This window comes from Girardinichthys multiradiatus, chromosome 6, assembly GCF_021462225.1.
Source record: "Girardinichthys multiradiatus isolate DD_20200921_A chromosome 6, DD_fGirMul_XY1, whole genome shotgun sequence".
Lineage (NCBI taxonomy): Eukaryota > Metazoa > Chordata > Actinopteri > Cyprinodontiformes > Goodeidae > Girardinichthys > Girardinichthys multiradiatus.
In genome coordinates, this window is record NC_061799.1 from 25,144,087 (window position 1) to 25,150,111 (window position 6,025).

The following is a 6,025-nucleotide window of genomic DNA, read 5'->3' on the forward strand; positions in this document are numbered from 1 at the left end:
TGCACCTCAACCATTAGGCCAAACCTGACTCCCCTTTCCAACAGGGTGGGAGGAAGGTGGAGGTAAAAAATAAGGAAGATAGCCTAAGCCACTCTAACTATAAGCTTTATCAAAAAGGAACGTTTTAAGCCTAGCCTTAAAAGTAGACAGGGTGTCTGCCTCAAGGACTAAAACTGGGAGCTGGTTCCACAGGAGAGGAGCCTGATAACTAAAGGATCTGCCTCCCATTCTACTTCTAGAGACTCTAGGAACCACCAGTAAACCTGCAGTCTGAGAACGAAGTGCTCTGTTAGGAACATATGGAACAATCAGATCTCTGATGTATGATGGAGCTAGATCATTAAGGGTTTTATATGTGAGGAGGATAATTTTAAATTCTATTCTGGATTTAACTTGGAGCCAATGAAGTGTTGGGATTATGAATCTGAGAATATTATTTAATATTTAAAATTAATATTTTAATATTTTATAAAATAATATTTTGGTCTGTTAAGGGTTGTCCTGTGAATACCAGCCCAGTAAGGCGATGGTATTAGGACAAAATAGAAATGTGTGAGACGAGCTCTGACATTATTGAACAGCATAAACTCTGCACACACATGGAACGCTATACCATTGTTGTGCAATCAGGAAGTTTATATTACTTAAAGGAAACCAATTAACCTAACAGTCATGTTTTTGCAGTGTGGGAGGAAAGCCCCCTGGCTGGGAGTCGAACCAAGGACCTTCTTGCTGCAAGGCAACAGTGCTACCAACTGCAGCCTGCTTCTAAAGTCCAAACGCAAAAAAAAGATTCAGCTGTTTTTTGGCCATAAATTAATGTTTTATTTTTTCCTAGAAAACGCGTGGTTTCAAAAGCTGTGTAATTGTGACGTCACAGTTACACTGGCACCTAGCAATGTTTCCGAAGTCCCGCCCCTGATTAGCAAAAGAAGCAGAGCTCCACCCACTTGATTTTCAGTAGAGGATCACATCTCCCTGGCTGGTTTTACCTTACACGCACTTGAGAATGGCTGCCCTCAAAGGCAGATGTTCTATTGTTGGCTTCAAAGACCCAAATTCAATTCAATTCAATTCAGTTTATTTATATAGCGCCAATTCACACCACATGTCGTCTCAAGGCACTTCACAAAAATCAGGTACATACCTTCCAATTAACCCTAACCATTGAACAGTGCAGTCAAATTCAGTTATTTATTCAAATTGGATAAAAAGTTTTTCTGTCAAAGGAAACCCAGCAGATTGCATCCAGTCAGTGACTTGCAGCATTCCCTCCTCCCAGATGAGCATGTAGAGAAATGTGTCCATGCACATCCTCCCACCTCTGATTAGCAACAGAAGCGGAGCTCCACCCACTTGATTTTCAGTAGAGGATCACATCTTCCCGGCTGGTTTTACCTTACACGCACTTGAGAATGGCTGCCCTCAAAGGCAGATGTTCTGTTGTTGGCTGCATAGACCCAAATGTGTCCATGCACATTCTCCCGATGTTGGACAACAGAGATTTGTGTCTTCATTGATATTTTTAAGGGCAATGTTCCAGTCACATTGCCGAAGACTGTACTAATTTGCGCAAATCACTTCACCACGGAGAGCTTTGAGAACTCACATCAGTACACGTCAGGATTTGCAGAAAGACTTAGAATGAATTTGACGAAAGTCTAAAATTGTGAACTCCTGGAATATCACGAGTTATACTGTTCTCTTAAATATAATTAGTGACATCTGATGTTAGAACTCTGATGTTTTGAGTCCTGTTGTGACCAGTGACAGCTGGTTTTAAGCTCATCACTTGGTACATCAATAATGTGCAGTTGTGGTTTATTCATTCGCATTTATGTACAGTGCAAGCTGTTCATAGTAATGCCCACAAAATCGAAAGGTGTGAGACGAGCTCTGACATTATTGAACAGCATAAACTCTGCACACATGTAATGAATTCACACAGTCAGTCATTTTCTACCACTTATTCCATAGTGGGTCGCGGGGGAGCTGGTGCCTATCTCCAGCAGTCTATGGGCGAGAGGCAGGGTACACCCTGGACAGGTCGCCAGTCCATCACAGGGCAACACACATACAACCATGCACACACTCATTCATACACCTAAGGGAAATTTAGAGTTACCAATTAACCTAATAGGCATGTCTTTGGACTGTGGGAGGAAGCCGGAGTACCCGGTGAGAACCCACACATGCACAGGGAGAACATGCAAACTCCATGCAGAAAGACCCCTGGCCGGGAATCGAACCCAGGACCTTCTTACTGCAAGGCAACAGTGCTACCAACTGCGCCACCGCGCAGCCCACAATTCACACAATTTCTTAAAATACAAGAATTTATTAACAGAAATAAGTCAACTCAAAGTCAAACATATTTCAATCAACAAACTCTTTACTATGCTAAAACAATCCAACTAAACTACCAAGCAGAATTAAGGAATAACGAAGACTAATGGTCTATGTACAATATAAACAAGTGGATTAAAGAGATGATTGAAAACCATGACCAAAAGAGTGATGCAACATTACCATGCAATATTTATGTTTGAGAACCAAGGATTATCTTGAAGAATCTGGAAGTGAAGTTAAGTTAGTCTTGGAACCAACTTAGGCAATAATCAGCAGACGTTTAGACAGCCATTCACAATGCAAGATCAGATAAAATATTATTTTAATAAAATAATGTTTTAAATAATGATCTGCTGAATAAAACCAACCTTCTGGAGGACCATTTCTCAACGGTGTCTAATTAGCTGCCTTTATTTATTAAAATAATATTTAAATAAATATTATTAAGGGAATATTTTGGAAAGAGCCACATCTTTCTGGAGAAAAGGGGCTTAATGGTGTTTACTTAGTTATCAAATCTAGTAAATGATGTTTACGGACTATTATTCACTAGCTTGAAAACTAAACTTTTCTGTTAAATACTCTTTAGTAGCAAGCACGTGTTCTTACCGATAAGCCGTTGAGCTAACAAAAGAAGCTGATAGCTTAGCACCAGAATCAAACACATACATTTAAAATACCAGGGTTAATAAAAGGGTTCAAATGCATAACCGTGGATGGCGTGTTATGATCAATATTCTGTTTAAAATCACCCTTCAAGTAAAGTGTGTCTTAACTTTAAAAACACACAAACAAAGAACAGAAAACTGAACCTGTGTGCTTCAGATATTCTGCTAGAACCAAGATAGCTGAGTTCAACACAAACAAAACCAAACTTCATAAAATGAAAAACGTTTAGATCATTTCAATCTAAATCCTTCTATTTCTCTGTCCAAACACTTAACCTCATGAACTGTGGTGAGGAACGTTGTCCAAGGCGGCGAAGTTTGAAGAAACGTCCACAGTCAACAAACTGTTAGCTTCCAGCTAACCTCCGTAGCTGTGGATGAAAGACGGCTCGTTGTGTCCACCAACCAACTGCACGTTAACACGGTGATGCTTGTACCTCTATGTCTTCAGTGTTGGTGAATAAACACCCAGTGGGCCTGCACCTTTTCTCTGCCTCAAGCCTCCTGCCTTAATCAGCTGCCAAGGGCCATTCTAACAAGGTTAATGCAATTTATTTTGAAAGTTCCAGAAAAGGTCCGTACCGGTGTTTAATGTTGAAATCCATGGCTGGGTCCCAACAGAAGGGAAGCTAAAGTAGGGGAAATATGATCTCTCTTTATAATTTTCATCAGAAGACTTGCTGCAGCATTTTGAATCAGCTGAAGGCTTTTAACTGCATTTTGTGGACATCCTGATAGTAAAGAAGTACAATAGTCCAGCCTTGAAATAACAAATGCATGGACTAGTTTTTAGCTGCCACTAGAAGTGTGAACACATAACAGCAGTATTATCATCTCTCTTCTTCTCCCTGTCAACTTCTGGACTGAGTTCAAAGTTTTATTTTTAAATTTAAAAGCATTTAGTGATCTAGCCCTGTCATACCTAACCGTTTTTCTAAATATCGACACATCTAGACATCTTTAGTTGACTTGCCAGTTTCTCTAGGAAGTCGCAATTTAAAAATACAGACAATCACTGCTTAATACCCATAATTTTCCTTGCATTTTGCTTCAAATGGAGCAGAAATCCTCACTAGAGTTTATGGAGCATGTGTCAGCTTTTTTCTTTTAATCTAAAAATTATATCTTGGAACCAAAATACTAAACTTTATTTATTTTAAACTTCTTCTTTCAGTCACCTTAGACATGATATCTTGTGACCGTTTTTGCTGGTAGATTTTAGTGCCTCCCACTTTAGGATATTACATACTTGGGGACTGATGCATGTTTGTAATTGCTGTCATGATTAGAAATTGTGATATTCCTGGGTTGTTTAATAACCCAATATAACCTACACAGTTGTAGCTCTAATTGAAAAATCTATGTCTAATCAAATTTGTTTGCCACTGGTGTATGCACTTTTGGTGAACAGCTTTTTCATTCATTTCAGATGTGCAAACCTCACACTCACAAGTCGCACATATAGCAAAATACACTAGATCCTAAAATATAAATCACTGAAACCAATAAACAATATCACAAAGCAGTAAACAATACCCAGAAACACACTCTTAGTAATAAAATTACTAAACTGACAAGCTCACATATTTATTACTATCTGTAACTCCAGGGATGTATCCATTAAAAGACTATCTGTCATAGAGAACATGCCTTTCATGCAGATTAACTTTGCCATCTTTTGTAAGTAACAACTTTTGCTTTTGTTGTCATCACACTACACCAAATCTCCTGCTTACCACAGGAAAGAGCGTCCTAGTTATGTAATCTATAGTTCTGACTCTGAGTCGAATTTGCAGCCGCCTTGTGAAAGATGGGACATTTGAAAGGCTTCATCCTTATTGGAGAGAAATGAGGCCAATGGGGATGGTGAGCCTGAAAGCTCATTTGACCCTTTTCACACAGAAAGAAACAAAAAGCTGCGAAGTGTCAGATGTGGTGGCTAAACCAGGGTGCAGATAAAACTTGCATGCATCCAGCATGCATTTGAATTCTTATTATTACACTGAACAAATACATAAAGACAACACTTTTGCTGTTGCCCCCATTTTTCATGGGTTCCAGTCAGTCATCTGGGGTGATCACCATTTGCCTCACGCATTACAACACATCTTCTCATAGAGTTGATCAGTTTGTTGATTGTAGCCTGTGGAATGTTGGTCTAATTCTCTTCAATGGCTGTGTGAAGTTGCTGGATATTGGCAGGAACTGGAACACACTGTCATTTACAATGATCCAGAGCATCCCAAACATGCTCAATAGGTGGCATGTCCGGTGAGTATGTTGGTTGGCCATGAAAGAACAGGGATGTTTTCAGCTTCCAGGAATTGTGTACAGATCCTTGCATCATGGGGCTGTGCTTTATCATGCTGCAACATGAGATGATGGTTGTGGATGAATGGCACAACAATGGGCCTTAGGATGTCGTGATGGTATTTCTGTGCAATCAAAATTCCATCAATAAACTGCACCTGTGTTTGTTGTCTGTAACATTCGTAAACCCACCCATGGGCCACTCGATCCACAATGTTGACATCAGCAAATCCCTCATCCACACGACGCTATACCATTGTTGTGCAATCAGGAAGCTTATATTACTTAAAGGAAACCAATTAACCTAACAGTCATGTTTTTGCACTGTGGGAGGAACCAAGGACCTTCTTGCTGCAAGGCAACAGTGCTATCAACTGCAGCCTGCTTCTACAGTCCAAACGCAAAAAAAACATTCAGCTGTTTTTGGCTTTAAATTTATGTTTTATTTTTTCCTAGAAAACGCGTGGTTTCAAAAGCTGTGTAATTGTGACGCCACAGTTACACTGGCACCTAGCAACGTTTCCGAAGTCCCGCCTCTGATTAGCAACAGAAGCGGAGCTCCACCCACTTGATTTTCAGTAGAGGATCACATCTTCCCGGCTGGTTTTACCTTACACGCACTTGAGAATGGCTGCCCTCAAAGGCAGATGTTCTGTTGTTGGCTGCATAGACCCAAATGTGTCCATGCACATTCTCCC